Source organism: Mastomys coucha, unplaced genomic scaffold (assembly GCF_008632895.1).
Source record: "Mastomys coucha isolate ucsf_1 unplaced genomic scaffold, UCSF_Mcou_1 pScaffold3, whole genome shotgun sequence".
Lineage (NCBI taxonomy): Eukaryota > Metazoa > Chordata > Mammalia > Rodentia > Muridae > Mastomys > Mastomys coucha.
The window spans coordinates 37,985,679-38,004,009 of NW_022196909.1; positions in this window are offsets into that span (position 1 = coordinate 37,985,679).

Below are 18,331 nucleotides of genomic sequence, written 5' to 3' on the forward strand. Positions count from 1 at the left end.
CTGAACTGTCTGTTCAGTTCCTTGTGTGTCCAGCAAATCTGGGGATATGGTTTCAAAGAAGAAAACGTATTTTTCCAACTTGTTAATATATTTATATCTTGCACTTCATGATTCTGTGAACGATTTTGACAGATGTGCCTCAGACTAACTGACTAAGCACTGGTTTCCTTCACCATAGCCTTACACCAATTAGCCTTTGCCTGTGGTGGTTAACAAGGCATTCTTAGCCTTAAAACGTTTGTTAAGCCTAAAATTCTGAACTTTTTTTCACAATCAAAAAGAGCAAAGAGATATTTAATTTTTACTTTGTTTTGGCAATTATTTATGAGACTCATATTTTTAATAAATAGCAGAATAATCTGGTCTTATAAATCTTCTCAGGATACTTCAAGATATTAAGCCTATACGTTAAAACAAAAGTGACTCTTGATTCACCTTGTACAAGTTAATGATTTATTTCACACCCTGATATCAATGCAAAGACAGTACTGTCCAGTTGTTGTAACTGTTTTGAACATCATTTGGTAGAAAAGACAAACATTTGTTTAAGTCTACAGGACGCAGGGTGAAGGACAAGGGACAGCCAGGTTTTCACTGGGGACAAATGTTGATGTTTCCTGTTCCATGTTCTCATTTACCTTTTTAATTGTTTTTTTTTTCATGTTCCTTAAAGATAAATCTATTTTATCAGATAGAATACTTAGGTTTGAATGTTAAATTGTTATCATGAGATTTATAATAAAACACTTTGGAGCTGCATTTGTTTCCTACCCACTTCCTGGATTTTATTTTTTTTTCTCTCCATGGTTACATATTACCTTTTTTTTCCAGTGATGACCCTGGATTATGACATTATGATACATAGACTTCTAATCTTCTACCACAGGTTGTTAACACACTTTATCCATGCGACCACTATCTCTACCTTAAGGAAATGATGTTTTGTTGTTATCATTTTGTTGGTTGGTTGGTTTTATTTTGTTTGCTTGCTTTAAAAAATTACAACTGGGAGCCGAAAGATGGCTTAATAGTTAAGAGAATACTGCCTGTTCTTCCGTAGGATGCCACTTCAATTCCCAGTAGCCACATGGAAACTCACAATTGTCTGTAATTCCAGTTCCTGGAGATCTGACACCCTCACACAGACATATGTGTAGGTGGAACAGCACTGTCCATAAAAGATAAATACACTAAGTTCCTTAAGAAAAAAAAAAAGCCTTGCTCGTGGTGGCACATGCCTTTAGTATCAGCACATGGGAGGCAGAGGCAGGCAGAGATCTGTGAGTTTGAGGCCAACCTGGTCTACAGAGATTTCCAGGAGAGATGGGAAGACAGAGAAACCCTGTCTCAAAAACAATAAAAAAATAAAAATAAAAAAGTAAAGAAATAAAGCAAACAGATCAACAAAAATGATGCAGAAATCTTAGAGAAAGACATTTCCTTTGGTGTTTTCCTTACTGTCTAAAACATACTACTTTCTCATATCTTTAATTCTTACTGGTTTTGACTACTGTACTTTTGCCTGAAGCCTGGAAAGCACCCTCGTTAGCAGCTGTAGACACGTGTCATTTAATCTCATCAATGAAAGCACCCTCATTAGCAGCCGTAGACATGTGTTATTTAATCTCATCAATGCCGTAGATGTAAGGGCCATGATTTTTGCTAGTCTTAATGGTTTTATCCTTGTTTAGTTTCTTAGAGTTTACAATTCTTAGATTTTTTGTTTGTTTGTTTGTTGTTATGATTTGGAGGCTTCTGATTTATCTCTCTAATTGTATTTCACTTAAAAGACATGTTCTCTCTCTCTCTCTCTCTCTCTCTCTCTCTCTTTCTCTTTCTCTCTCTCTCTCTCTTTCTCTGCTCCTGTGGTTGGGTTGCTCTGCGTGGCTAGCTGGCCTGCCAATTCTCTCTAGAAGTGTGGAGTCGGTCTTTATGTGTCTCTGCATCTGGTAATGACAGCTAGGTGGGTTTGGGTTCTGCACAAGGCAAACCCACCCAGGAGCCAGGAGAAGACAGTGTGGCCAGGAGTATAACAAGCACCTGGTCATTCTCATTCATGGAAGACTGGTCCAGAGGAGCTCGCTCATTCTCTCCTGAGGAGTGCCACACACCCAGGGAACTACTACCACTCCTCACCAGAGAGGATGCTACTGCTTGTAGAATCTTCTTCACTGCGCAACCTTCCTCACCAGGCTTCACAAGTTGCTTGCATTTTCAGAGATTTTTCTTTCCATTTCTAGGTAACCCTTACAATTGATTTTCTATCATTATTTTTTAAAAAAGTTCTTTGAAAGGATTTTTTTTTCCAAAATGCTCTTATTCTGATCTTAGAATATGGTTCTTCTTGTTTCTGTAAGAACATTCACTCTTGTGTGTGTGTGTGTGTGTGTGTGTGTATGTGTGTTACACATTATTTTACAATTGGCAAGGCTTTTCTTTCTTCAGGCTGTCTTCTCTTTCTTCATCGTCTTCATTATTTCTATTCTAAGACTAAGAAATGGCAAAGTCAGTTTAGACCTTCACTAAGTGGCGATGGTTCTCCCCTGGACCCAGAGCAGCTTTATTACTGACTTCCTGAGCCTAGTGTGGGCTAGCTGAAACAATCCAGTTCTGGCGAGGAGCTTAGAGTGCCTTTGAAGGTTTTTCCATGATGAATATTTCAGGCAAACCTATTTTTCTAGTATGTTGCCTAATACCAACTTGAGCTATTTCTAATGCTGCTCAGGCTGAAGTCTCTTTCCAAAGAATACCTTCCCTTCCCCAAGTCCCAGGTAAGGTTGGGGAGGAGTTGGGGAGTGGCATAGAGGCAGAGAAGAATCCTTGGTCTATACTGCAAAGCCCATTTGATGTTCCTGCACTGAGTCTTTAGCATTTTCTTAGTTTCTTAATATTTATTTATTTATGGTAGGAATAGAGGGGGAAAGAAAGAAATATGTATTGAGGTTTCTTACCCAATTTGAAAATGAAATTATTCAATTTGAAAACAAATAATAATAATAATTACTATTATTATTATTATTATTATTATTATTATTATTATTATTATTATTATTATTATTTAGAAACTAACAAAAATCATTTGAGCTATTTTAGCCAGGGTTTTTAAATTTTTATTTTATGCTTACCTCATACAATACAGAACTTAGGGTATAATTATCATTAATTGCTCCATTTTAAATATGAAGCACTTGGGGTCTCGGCTGGTGAGGTGACTTTCCTGTGCATCACAACAGATACATATGCATTCCAATTTGAACAAGTTCCCTGTACATTACTTAGTGATAGAGAGACTGTTATTTTTCTTTGGGTCCGCTTCATCCTTTATACTCATTGAAATTTAGGTGATTCTTCGGGGATGCAGAAAGCAAGGTGCAAGGGAATCAAGGTGTTCACACACCAACTTAGCATCTTAAACACGTCCCTGCCTCATTAAGTAAACATTGAAGAAAAGAGAAAATCCACTCACATCAGTGTTTCTATATTTGCCATTTCTATGCGTTTTTCAAACTTAGATATCCTGGTTGACTTGATTGCGATTTAAGGTTTGCTCCCTTATTTTGACAGTCTCATTCATATTTAATTCTAAGCCATATTTTTTCCCACTCTCTGTCTTCTATCTTCACTACGTTATACGCTCTTCCCATAATGCAAATGTAAGGTATCCCATATTCTAATCACCTTCAAATTTCTTCTTTCTCAATTTCCTGTAACAGGATGAATGCATGCTTAAATCTCACTGTCAGTTGAATGTTTTCTTTCCCAGCTTTTCAATGACATTCTCGATTAGTTTGTTATTCAGAAGTCTGCAACACTGGAAGAGAGAACTTCTCACGTTCAAAATCTATCATATAGAAAGCAGATCATGACAGAGCATCCCTTCCCTTCTGCCATTATTATATCACTCTTGGATTCTGGGTTTCTCCTTTACCGTTTGAGTAGCAGACTCTAATTTCTACTACACACACAGTTTTGGTGCTTTTGCATTTTCAACTGTCTCAAAGGCAAAGTCTTATTTCTCTGACTTGTGCTACTAAACTGATCGTCAGAAATGGCTTCTGCTTTCTTCTCTTGCTACCTATGTATTTGGCTCCAAGTTTATCTTTCAAATTTTCAAACAGAACAGTGCTAAGATGCATAGGTTCACGACCCCAAATCTCCATCCCCCCACTCCCACTCAACTAGCAGCTGACTTTTTCCAGATCTGTGCAAGGTGTGTAGAATGGAGTTATCTTCTTTCTCTTGATACTTGCTCGTTGGCTGATGTGGTGGTTGGGATAGGTATGATCCTCATTGATTTGTGTGCTTGAATGCTTGGCCCATAGGGAGTGGCACTGTTGGAGGTGGGCTTTGAGGTCTCATATATAAGCTCAAGCTATACCCAGTGCAGAATCAGAGCCTCTTTCTGGCTGTCTGCAGCAGACAGTCCCCTTCTACTGCCTGTTGATAAAGTTGTAGAACTCTTGGCTCCTCCAGCACCATGTCTGCCTGCACACTGCCATGCTTCCCACCATGATGATGTGCAAAGATGTAAGCTAGCCTCAATTACATGTTGTCCTTTATAAGAGTTGTCTTGGTCACGGTGTCTCCTCACAGCAATAAAACCCTAACTGAGATGGCAGATTTTTTAGGTTTTCTTTCTAATAATATTTTTGGTTTCATTATTGGGAAAGGTTACTCTTTCTACTATATCATTTGTTTGTGATTTTTTAATTAAAATTGTTTTCCTATTAACTCACAGTTTTGATGCTTTCTGACAGTTTTAAATTGAACAGTTCCCTATTATTTCTTTTTAAATGATCACACAACTGTCCAAAACCATTACTCTATCTCTTCCTCTTCATTCCTTATAGTTCTTGTTTTCTCTTTCAGATGGAAAGGGGATGCTGTGCAGAAGCCATTCAGCACAGTGGAGGTTGTGGGTCTTTTTTAATTTTCCTTGCTTCAGATTAGCTATAGTAGTGTTTCTTTCATTCATTCAATTATATATCTGGTCATTTACATAATATTTAGTTTACCGACTTAGAAACTACAAAAAGCAATCAATTCTATTTCTTAAGGAGAGAAGCATAATGACTGCTTCAGAATGATTTTTCTTGTAAATATAAGAAATGAATGGATTGCAGGATATTTGGCCACGCATGCATCTTTAGAGTCAATTTCAGGTTTAGTCTGTGAATAATTGTTGTTTTTTTAATGCATTGCTTGAAGTCATTATATCACCATAATGCTATAACTCTTTTGCATCTGTCCTGATGCCTTGACTCCAGTTGAGGATAGTACTCATTCATGACTTGTGGATACTGTACCACATTATCTTCTGAAGACACCATGGAGATCAGTCACAGGCCAGAGGCTTAGCCACTCGTAACAGCGATCCAGAACCTCTCTCTCTCTCTCTCCTCCAAAAGCTCTAGGATTTTATCTTCCTTTACTGTCTCCAGGCTTTTGGCAGCTGTCACTATTTCTTGGCTTGCTGCCTCATCTCTCTGGCTACGCTCATAGTCCTCCTCCTGGTCTGCATGTGAGGAAGTCTCTAAGGCTTGTCTCCTACCTAGATCATTTGGGAGGATAATGGCACTCACCAGAAGGTCACTATGACATTATCTTTGCCTCAAAATTCTTAATCTGGCTACATTAGTAAAGGCCTGTTTCAGATTAAGATGTGGGCATATGGCTCCCAAGTCCATTTGCAGCCTCTTGAACAGACCTCACTTTCACGACGACTGTGGCTTGTGAAGTTTTGCTACACCTGATCTTTTAGGAGATGATGGCATTTGTTTTAGTCAGGGTTTCTATTCCTGCACAAACATCATGACCAAGAAGCAAGTTGGGGAGGAAAGGGTTTATTCAGCTTACTTCCACATAGCTGTTGATCACCGTAGGAAGTCAGGACTGGAACTCAAGCAGGTCAGGAAGCAGGAGCTGATGCAGAGGCCATGGAGGGATGTTCCTTACTGGCTTGCTTCCCCTGGCTTGCTCAGCCTGCTCTCTTATAGAACCCAAGACTTCCAGCGCAGGGATGGCACCACCCACAAGGGGCCCTACCCCCTTGATCACTAATTGAGAAAATGCCCCACAGCTGGATCTCATGGAGGCACTTCCCCAACTGAAGCTCCCTTCTCTGTGATAACTCCAGCCTGTGTCAAGTTGACCTGCAAACCCAGCCAGTACAGCATTCTCCTGGGCCATGAAGGGCACGGTGGCATTTCCAAGCCCAGCTACAGCAGAGATAACAGATGAATTCTGTCAAATGAATTCCATTCAATTATAACGTCTTAGGAAAATGATCTGCTGTATCAGTCTTACCCCGTTTCTCCTCTTAATTTTTGAGTGGTTCTCTGAAGGTTTCCGGTATTACATTTCTTTCACATGGTCCTTTGGGGTTGGACATGTACTTTCTTCCATCTTGTTCAAGAAATTACAGATAATAAAGTGGAAACTTATGGTTTCTTTGGAAAGTCAGTTGTGTCAGATGGTGTTTTGCTGGGGCAGACACATGAAAGAGTGTTTTCCTAAATCAAAGACAGGTGAGAGGATATTTCACTGAGGCAGACACATGAAGGGATGTTTGGCTGAAGCACACACAGGTGAAAGGATGCTTTGCAAAAGCAAGCACGTGAAAGGACACATGATATTAAGAAGGACCCAACAGACGGTAGATGATACTAGATGGTATTTTTATGCCTTGCCACTCATAATGTTCAGCATTTGCCATGCTTTTATAGAAAAAGTAAACACCATAGTCCTTCTGGTGGTGTTCTGGCGGCCTCTTGTTGCTTCTGTAGACAAGGGCTAATCGACAGATAGAGTGATGTCAGCTGATACAGACGCAGGTGGAGTTTTGCTGAGCCAGACTCATGTGGTAACGCAAGACCCATGGGAGGACATGTGATGTTTGAAGGGAGTAGAAATAAGACCCAATGGACAGTGATACCAGGCTTGTATAGCTACCTTAGAATGCTTTGTTGGTCTCACATCTTCCTCTTCCTCTTTGTTGATCTTCACTCCCTTGAGAGAGGCACAGGAAGAGAGAGAACTTCTCCTGGCATCCCTGTTGGTCCTGGTTGGTCCTGCTGACTTGTGTCAATGCCGCTGAGGCCTAGCTGTTTCTTCTGGGTCATTCCACAACTGCTGACTCATGACTGCTATCCTGCTGCTGCTGCTGTTGGTATACATCCTGACAACATAGATTGCATTTGCTCCAAATAACTATTTATAAACAGGTCCAATTCCCCCATACCATAACATTTCTTTCCCACTAATTCTGGTGGAAAGTGGACTAGAAGATAGGTTAAAACATTTTAGCAAAACCTTTATTAAAAGTAGAGCTAAAGAAAGCGTAAACACACACATATTTCTTTTGCCGAAGAGTAGATTTGCTTTTTCACCAACTTTAAGTTTTTCTCTGTTTAAATAGATTGTTCATGTTAATATTTTTATTCACTGTCTCTAAATTTTAGAAAAGTGTATAATTAACTATCTTCATAAACTTCTTATTCACTGCACTGTGCATTCTGTGTCCTTTATTTCCCAGTAAGAGGGATCTATAAAGGTGAGGACAATTACTGCATTCCTGGTTGATTTCCCTTTGACCTGGTATAATTGTTCCACTTTTTGAACAGTATTACTCCTGCTGTGTAATTGCTACCTACTTTGTTTTATTTATTCTTTGTTGTAAATTCTACACCGCCAGGCACCTATAACATCCTGAATGTATTTTTGTTTATATTTCCAATGCATAATTTGCCTACTCATTTATTTATTTAATCTATTTTATTTTTAAGCAAAAATATAGCATTTTTTTCCAATTTGGAGTTGGATTCTCCTCTGTATGCCAATATGAGAGGTTTTGTTTAATATATGTGCTGAGTCTTTATATTTCATCTCCGGTCTTCAGTGAAATATATTACACTGAAGATTGTTTTTATATATATTCTATATCTTTCCCTCAATTGTCAACTGCATTACAAATTTAATTTTGAAGTTTTATTATACTTGTTCCTTAGGAAAGTGCATCATACTATAGTGGTTTTCTTTATAGAAAAATGTATGGAAGACGCCCTTCTTTCTTGTTCCAGCATCTTAGCTTCCTGCCTCATCTCCCAGGCTGTGGTGTCTGAGCCTCTCTGTGTAGAGCTGTCAGGGTCCAGAATTATTTTTGTTCTTCCATCAGTAAGTTTTATTTACATATCCATATGTCCTTATCTTGTATATTCACTGGCATCACCCTCAAGTTTGATTTAGTGTTAAATTTTAAGTTATGTATAGTTGTTTGAGTCTTTTTTATTTTTCTTCACTTTGTGTAGTTTCCCCAATTTTTCCACCAATGCAAAGGCAGTTTTTCTCTAGAGGACATGGTGGCTCAGTTGAACTGAGCTCTGCTCAACTTTGCTTGTGTACAGTTTATTCTTCCAGATGAGCTTGGATAGAGCTTGGTTGGTGTGGATTTCACACTTCCTGTCTTTTTCTGTATGGGACTTTGGATTTTGGACTTGAAAGTCATTATACTTTGTTTGTTCCATACAACTTTCAACTTGTCCTAGTTCTTTCTAGGGCAGTTTACTAGGTAGGCTGTAGACTATCCCAGCCCCTATATTAGTTTGTTTTATCTTGAGTCATTCATTCTAATATATATTTTGGATGCTAATACATTTATGTATAACTTGATTAGCAAATGTTTGCACGTGGAACTATTGAGCATGTAGAAAACTATTTCAAGCCCAAAGAAAATTGTTTCTAGATTATACAAGACTACACCTGTAAACCCTTTTACAGGTCATGAAACCTATGCATTTGTTTTCTCCATTGAACGATCTAGTCTTCTTTCTTTTAATATTAACTCATGAAGATGTGAGTTTTCCTCACATAGTACATAAAACATTTAATGCAACTCAGATAATAATCCAACTCCATCTTTTGGGCAGAAATGGTGAATTTCAAGACTGATATATGTTAATTTATATGCTCAGTGCTAACATCTCAGCACCAATTCTGCTGCTACAAAAGCCTGAAATGTATGAGACTCATACTACCAATGGCTGGATAGCAACTGATTGATAACTGGTGAGGAGCATGAGGCTGTATTACAAGGCACAGGGTGACATCTGCTATGGCAGAGCAAGATTATCAGCTTGAACCCTGATTCCTGGTCTCTGCTTTTATACATGTGTGTATGTGACTATGTGTGCATGTGTACACAGAATAAAGAACATCTGTAGGTATTTTTCCTTACACACAGTACATGTTTTCTTGAGGCAAGGTCTCTCATTTGGTTTGTAACTTACCAAGTAGGCAAGACAGGAGAAAACCCAGGATCTATGTGTTTCTGATATTCATTACTGGGTTTACCAGTACATGCAACCAAACCTGGCTTTGTAAAAGTGAATTTTTTCAAAGTGAACTCATATCCTCTACTTTGGAAGGCAAGTACTTTATAAAATAAGCTAGCTTCTAAATCCTCTCTTCTTATAAGGTCACTAATGGCATCATTATATCAACCAACCATCACCACTCCTCCTCATTCTGTCACCATAAGGTCCCATCTCCATATACTGCTGACATTTAAATCACAGCTTCAATATTCCCAATGCATGAATTCTTATCAAAAAATATTTGAATCATAAAATACCAGATAGGAATAGAGATTAGGTCAATTGGTAAAGTGTTTACCTATCATACAAGAGGCTCTGACTCAGAGCTCCAGTACCAGATAAACCAGTTGTGGTGTCGTAAATCAGGAAAGTAGAAGAAGGAAAGTCAGGAGTTCAAGGTTATCCTCAACTACAGAGAGTTTGAGGATGAACACCAGAGGACCTGTTCCAAAAACAGAAACAAACTATTCTTGAGAGAGGATAATGTAATAAAGGAATCATTTAAATAGAGTAAAAATGAATAACACAGGAACAAGATAGAGTAGGGAGAACAGATCAGAGAGTCACTTTGTAGCCTCTGGTGTATGTTTAGTTGCAGCAAATTTCTAAATGTACTTTCATCATGATTGACAGTGTTCACAACCAGTGTTGAGCTAATGCTTGAATAGTTACATGCACGTAGGAACTTTAATCTGTCTTGGAATGCCATAAAAAGTTAAAGGTGCTTGCAGATCAATGTTTAAATCATAAAACAAAACTTCCAGGAAAAAATGGAAGGGAAAGTCTTTGAACTTTAGCTTTCTCAAATCTGAAAGTTATGATATCAGGTGACATATCATCATTTTGTGGTACATAATAGATTACAGTATGGCATTCTAATTAATTAAAAATACTTCATCTGAAAACATTGTTAGGAGACTAAAAAGACAAGTGAGTCACAGACTAGTGGAAACTAATGTCCTTTTTTTTTGTTTTATTAATCATTCCACTCATTTACATCTCAAATGATATCCCACTTCCCGGTTACCCTTCCACAAGCCCCTCATTCCATAATTTCTCTCTTCTCCCTCCCCTTTAATGTCTTTCCATTGGGTTAGTGAGATAATTACTATAACATTCAGTGCCTCTTACACCACCAGGCCTTAGAACATCTTTGTCACCTAGTTTAGCTTGTCATGTGATAAGTTATGTGGTAATGGGGAAAATGTATTTTAGCCTTGATCCTAAGATTCAAAGGGGATCCTTTTCCAGGGTTTGATTTGAAAATATTCTCATTCTCTCAAATGTATACTATAATTTATCATGTTTAATATTAACCTTTTACTTTTTGTTCTCAGCTAAGTAATAAATATGTTAATTTATTCACGTTTCCAGTGTCTGCATCTCTTAAAGAAGAAAATGCACATATTAATGATTTGAGTGATAATATTAAAAAGGCATTTCATTATAGGTCATAAGCATCCAACCCACTGTTTACCCCATATGACAACATTTGAGTCCCTCTAGAATTTAGCCTGTCTCTTACATTGGATCATTAGTTCTTCTATATTGACTTATGAGTCTGAAAACAACATAATTTTTCTCAGGTTTCACTAAGATCTGTAATGATTCCTACAATTTGATGGGTACTCTTAAATGTGTGCCTCCAGGACTCTTTTTTACCCATCTTTTACATCATTTTGTGCCAGTATATACATATACATATACAGACATATATATGTGTGTATGCATATATGTGCATGTGTACACTTAGACATATGTATATGCATATATATGTACTCTCAGATACAACATTGTTTTGAAATGCCATAGCAACAGCTGCCGTTCCAGTGCTGACTCATCAAAGCCTTTACATTTCAAGTAGAAACACCAGGAGCTGTTTGGAACGGGACTTGAAGCCCTTCTAAAATTGATTCGCGTAACTAGAGGTTGATCTGTGGAAGCACTTCCTACATGCTAGTATTTCTTGTTCCCTAAAGTGGTTCTTAGCCCCAGCAACAACATATCCAATCCTCCCAGTTAGTAGCCTTTGCTCTCATAGTGCATCAAACACCTGGACACATATTGTGTTAACTGTATCCTTAAAAGTAAAAGTCTGCAACCTGAATATGGGGTAGCAGGTTGTACTGTAGAGGAAATGAGAACCAAAGAGAGGCTCATGGAGCTACCAGATAGATACTTGGTTGTATCTGTCACATTGGAACATGATCATTCCTTCTCTATTTGAAAGGGAAGTTTCTATTTTTTTTTTCATCTTAACTGAGCAAGAAACAGAAGGAAGCTGACTCTCTTGATACCCATTCCTGGCACTTCATTGGGTAGTGCAGTGCCTTGAATCCATGAGAATGCTGAAGCCTTATCCACTGTTTCTATGGCAACCTCATCCCATAATAAACACATTTATTGAAAAGAGGAAGGCACTAGCACATTCAGCAATTTTCTTTAGCCTACCTCATCACTCATTCATACATGAAAGAATATGTGCACATATATAATGTAGATGCATATGCATGCAAACAAAATTATATGTACTTGTTCAGATATACTTGTTTGTATACATTTTTATTGTGTAGTCGTGTGTGTACTGGCTGGTTTTGTGTTAATTTGACACAAGCTGGAGTTATCACAGAGAGAAAGAAGCCTCCCTTGAGGAAATGCCTCATGAGATCCAGCTGTAAGGCATTTTCTCAATTAGTGATCAAGGGAAGAGGGCCCACTGTGGGTGGTACCATCCCTGGGATGGGTTCTACAAGAAAGCAAGCTGAGCAAGCCAGTAAGTAACATCCCTCCATGACCTCTGCATAAGCTCCTGCTTCCTGACCTGCTTGAGTTCTTGTCCTGACTTCCTTTGGCGATGAACAGCCATGTGGAAGTAAGCTGAATAAACCTTTTCCTCCCCAACTTGTTTCTTGGTCATGATGTTTTGTGCAGGAATAGATACCCTGACTATGGAGACAGTGTGTGTGTGTGTGTGTGTGTGTGTCTGTATGTGTCTGTTTGCTCATGGTTGTATGGAAGTCAAAGGACAGACTAATCGAAATGGTTTACTTCATCCATTCTGCAGGTCTATCTCAATTTATGGCAGGTATAAATAAAAAAAAAATGTTGTTACATTGGCCATTTTAAAAAATGGAAGAGAGGCCAGACAGTTGTGGTGAACGCCTTTAATCCCAGCACTTGGGAGGCAGAGGCAGGCGGATTTCTGAGTTCAAGGGCAGCCTGGTCTACAGAATGAGTTCCAGGACAGCCAGGGCTATGCAGAGAAACCATGTCTGAAACAAACAAACAAACAAACACCCAACAACAACAAAGGGACAAGAGTACAGATTAATGTTTATGATGTTGTATGTCTCTTTCTTTTAAGTCTTCATTTTAAAAGTAATTCTTCCAGGATATATATTTTAAACAGGGTCCTTAACCACACACATATGGAATATTTTAGGAGAAGCCATTACCTTTACATTAGAATCTTCCTTTATGTGCCTTACTGCATATCAAGGTATGCTCCATTATTTATTTAGTTTCTGGGTAAGATGAGAAAACTGTCTATCTTCTCCAGTCCTGCAGGTGGTCAGACTTTTAACCCTGAAAGGACTCTGTATTCCAGAGCCCCACGGAGAAGATGCTTAGCATCCCTTACCTCAGTCGCAGGAGGTTTTTTTTTTTCCCCCCGCTTGGTAAGTTAACTACTCAGCTCTGGAAGCGGTGTGATTGCCTGTGGTAAGTGAGTTCCAATGTGAATATCTGGGTTTCAAGAAACTTAAGAACTACCATTATTTCCTCCCAGCTCTGCGATGTATGTATGGCTTGCTTCCTTTTATAACAACGAATGTCAATTGATTCACATGTATTATTAGTAGGATAAAAATCTAATATATTCTGTTTATACAGCCACCACTGATATGTTCAAGGACTCCCAACCACTAGCAATGCTAGTCTCTTTTTTTATCTCTTCTTTGGGTCATGCTCAATGCTTTCACTTCCCCACCATTGTGGGATGCTGCTATGAATTAGAACCCCATAGCAAGGTGCAACTTGAGGGACTGAAGACATCCAGAGTAGGAAAAGTTCAGGGTTAGAACTGAAATTCAGGGAAAGTAAGAAGGAAAGGGGAATCGTGAATACATTTTACTCCATACTGGAAAGTAAACATCAATGGGACAGAACCAAATAGTCAGAAAGCATAGATTTCAGCACCAGCTAAGACAGAAAAACTTTTCTGTATGGGGGCAGGGAGGGGATAAATATTTCAGAATTTAGTGATGGAAGAGGATGAGGAGAAATCAGCGATGCTCCCTCGAGTTCACTGGGTTTTGTTTTTATAACTTCATAAGAAGTATTTATTGCCTTCCCATCTAATATCAAATATTTATTTGCCCATGCTCAGAAATAGGCAACAAAATACCTACTATTTTGCTGATTTTGTGCTAGAATTTCACTTTTGCCTCCATTGTAGCTTCCATACAATCATACTGTATAATAAATGTAGTGAAACCATAAATAAATAAATAAATAAATAAATAAGCAATTAATAAACCACTCTTTTTAAGTATACTACAGTTCATATAGGCAGAATTTAATGTGCTTTTTAAACTACAAGTTATCATACAAAGTGAACAATTTTCTTCATCCATGAGCAGCCTCCTATGAAGGCTAACACACACACATACACACACACCACACACATACACATACACACACATACACAGAAGAGGAGATGACCTAGATATTTAAAGTTTTCTCTAAGATGTCTTTAGGATTCCTAATGGATCCTCTTGTCTGGGGAATGCACATGTGCTGGTCCATCATTGTTATAGAAAACATACAGCATCTTTGGCATTGGTTTGCTTTTGCAGGTACAATACTTACAGACTTCATGTGGGAGAGAAAGTCTCCGGGTAATTGTAGAATCAATATGTTGCCCTTTCTTTGTTTATTCGTAGAGGGATCCAAGCAACACTGTGAGGTATGAGACAATTGCCGTTTATTCTTTCTCTACAAAGTTCAGGCATGGCATCTCAGATGGTTATTAACACTTTATGTGCTCCGTGTCCTGCCCCTATGTCCCCTCAGGCTTTCCTTTTCTATGGATCTTACTCCTGGCACAATATCTCTACATCACTGTTTTCTGCTTTTTCTTAATTCCTGATTCCCAGATTCCTGTAGCCTGATTCTGGAAATGGGCCTGTCAGTTCTTTTAGAAGTATCATCTTGTTAATAATGATTAAATATCAAATGCTGTGTTGATTGGGACAGCTAGGGATTACACAGAGATATGAGAGAGACAGTAGGCAGATGCCATACACAGAATTATATCCACAGCTCTACGGAGCATTGTTTTCTAGTTCCAAATTAGCCCTCTGTTGTATTATTGTAGATTAGAGAAAGATTATTGGCTTTGTCTTAGATGTTACATCACCAAGGAAGCTCTTTGCCTATTTTATATCAAATGCTGCTATTAGGTTAACAATCACACCAATGTGGATCAACAGAGGAAATAATATTTGATGTTTTTTTTTTCACACAGATAAGGCATTCTTTGTTTCCATGTTTTAGTGATAAGAACAATCAGTTGAGTTGTAACTTATAGGCCTTTCTATATGCTGTTGGTTATGATATATAACCTTAGCTATATTCCCCTCACAAAACAATAAGTTCACCTGTCATCTGTTCTCTCTGGATATAGCAATTTCCATTTACTGTTGTAACTATTTCTTTGTAGCAATTTTAGAATGCCAAATTGTTTTCTAACATCCTTGATTGCAAGCAAAGCATTCAGAGACTCCTTCAAGACAGATGTGCATACACACACACACACACACACACACACACACACACACACACACACACATTCAGAGTGTTAAAAGTATCCTAGAGGGCCTTCTGGCAAAAGCTAAGGTGTAACCCTTACACAAGAAGAGTAACAAATTATCCAAACCTAAAGTATGGTAATTTAGACAGTATTATTAGCCAACTCTGTGTGACACAGTGCAGGGACACACTTACAAAGGCAAAACCACTTGATCTCTGAAAAGATTTATCACCTTGAGCTAAAAAATTTTTTCATAGTTAATGTTGTGTTTGGGTGAGATGTTTGAAATAATCCCTCTTCAGAGCTCAGCTGAAATCCCAGTTTCCCATACAGTGCAATCTTTGCTAACGCCCTCTCTATAAGAGCTGTCATGTTTGCTCCATGCCCTTGATTCATGACTACTTCTGCAGTGTTAGATATTAGCTACTATATTTGGTAAGAAAAACATATACTCCTAAGTAAGAGGCCTATAAAGGCAGTATTTTTTTTCATTTGGTTTGTGGTTTACACACAATAGCTCTCCAATAAATGTGTTGTTAAAACAGGTAATTCACTGGCTAGTGTGAATAAATAAAAAGAAAGAAAGCAATTTGTGACAGAGATTGGCTTGATTATTTATTTTGAATGATCCTTATGACTCTCACGTTTTTCTTCTTTAGACAAAAACACTAATTGCAATATTTGGGAAGTTATAAAATTTGTTTAGATAACAAATGGAAGAAAGTAAAAATTGAGTGGTACAGCCTTGCTTGAATACTAATCTTAAGTAATTTCCCTTAAAAATATTTATTAACTCTCAACAGGTAGGGAAAGGACCAGACACATTTATTTCTAGGCTAAATATTAGAGAAGATTGGCATTTAGGAGATAGCACGTGAGGGCTTCAAAAGGCACACCTGTTATAAGAGTTTTAGAGACGAGGACTCAGGCATTCAGGTACTCAGAACCTTAGAGTTGAGCAAAGGCTGTGAATTCATGGGAGTTCATGTGAACAGTGAAACTACAAGAAGTAGCATATCAAGGGCCATCAGGGCAAGGAGAGTTTCAAACCCATTACTTGTTCTGTCTCTGCCCACCACTCACTCTGGAAACCTTAAAAACACTCTCTCAGCCATGGCCACAGAGATACCGGCTACAGACAGTTAAGCATCATCATCAAAGGAAGAGAGGTTACTGAATGTGAGTCAGCTTTATGATTTTATGATTTTATGACTTTATGATTTTATGAGTCAGCCAACTGATTTTTGGTCAGTGTAGTATGACATTGCACTGGTATAAAAAAATAATCTTTACAATGTTTGGGAGGGAAAAAAAACGGGATATTGGATTCATAATTTAGAGTTTACACTAATATGGCTCCTAAATTTAAATGTTTTAAATATGAAAAAAAAATTAAAACACCCCAGCATGCCAAAGGACAGAATAATATAAATTTGATTGAGATAAAATGAGATATTTGTGATCAAGGAGCAAGTTCCATAGATGAGAGGGTAATCTATAAAACTAGAAAATAATTTTAAACAACGTAAATATTTGGCAAGAAAGCTATGCATTATTGTTGTTGTTTTGTTGTTGTTGTTTGCAAATAGTGTCATTTAAAAATATAAGTGACCTCTGATATTAGAGGAGGAGGGGTAATCGAGAGGACAGCCTAGAGATCTGGTACTGAGGAGGCTCCAGGGAGTCTATAGGGGTGACTCTAGCTGAGACTCTTAGCAGTGGGGGACATGGACCCTGAAGTGGCCACCTTGTGTAGCCAGGCAAGACTCTCATAAGAACAGCAACCCACCCACAAAGCCTTTGATCCAAACAAAATGTGTCCTGCCTATATAATGTGCAGGGACAAAGGTGGAGCAGAGAAAGAGAGAATAAACAACCAATGACTGGCCCAAACTGAGAACCATCCCGTGGGTAAGAACTAATCCCTGACACTATTAATGATACTCTTTCTGTGATGCTCGTAGACACAAGCATTGCATAACTGTCCTCTGAGAGGCTCCACTGAACAGCTGAATAGAGCTCAGAGAGTCTTGTAGAACATTTGGGGGAAGGATTAAGAGCCCCAAAGAGGACAGGGACTCCACAGGAAGACCAACCGAGTCAACTAGCCTGGACCTTTGAGGGCTCCCACAGATAGAACCACCAACCTAGGCCCCCCACCCCCCAGAACATGTGAGGCAGATGTGCTGCTTGGTCTTCATACTAGTTCTCCAACAACTGGAGCAGAGGCTGTACCTAAATCTGTCCTCTCCCTGTGGAGCCTGTTTCCCCAGCTGGGAAGCCTTGTGTGGCCTCAGTGGGAGACAATGTACCTGGCAATGCAGAGACTTGATGTGTCTGTCTGAGGGAGGTGGGTTTTCCAGGGGAGGTTCCCCTTCTCAGAGGAGAAGGTGAGGTGGTATAAGGAGGAGCTGTGTGAGGGGGTGACTCTAGCTGAGACTCTTAGCAGTGGGGGACATGGACCCTGAAGTGGCCACCTCCTGTAGCCAGGCAGGACTCTGATAAGAACAGCAACCCACCCACAAAGTCTTTGATCCAAACAAAATGTGCCCTGGGAGGAGAAGCAGGCTGATGTTGGAAGGCAAAGTGAATAAATACATACATACTTATATACATACATAAATTAGTAAATAAATAAATAAAAGACAAAATAACAAGTGACACATTTAAAGGCACGACGCTCACTTCATTTCTAATGAGAGAAATAAAAGGCAAACAGGAACACAAGTCTCCAGTGTTATGAGCCACTAGAGAGTTTCAAACACAGACTGCAGTGACTGAGGAGAAAGATAGAGCCAGCTATGACAAATGTTGATCAGAAAGTAGAGAAATTGCAATGCCAATGTAGAACATAAACTCTTATAATAATAAGTTAACCAGTTTTACACTTAAGCTAAAATTTAAATTCCATAAAAAAAAATGATAGAAGCTTGCAGTGAAGTGTGTAAGTGTAAGGACCTGAGTTTGAAGGTCAGTGCTCATACAAAAAATATGGTATGCTAGGCAGGCCCTGTCTATTACACTTTTAATTTGGGAGGTTAAAATCAGGTCCCTGGAACTCTCATGCTAGTGAGCAGAGGTAGTTAGCAAGCTTCTGTTTTCAGTGAGAGCTTCTCTCCCTTTCTCATACACATACACACACACACAC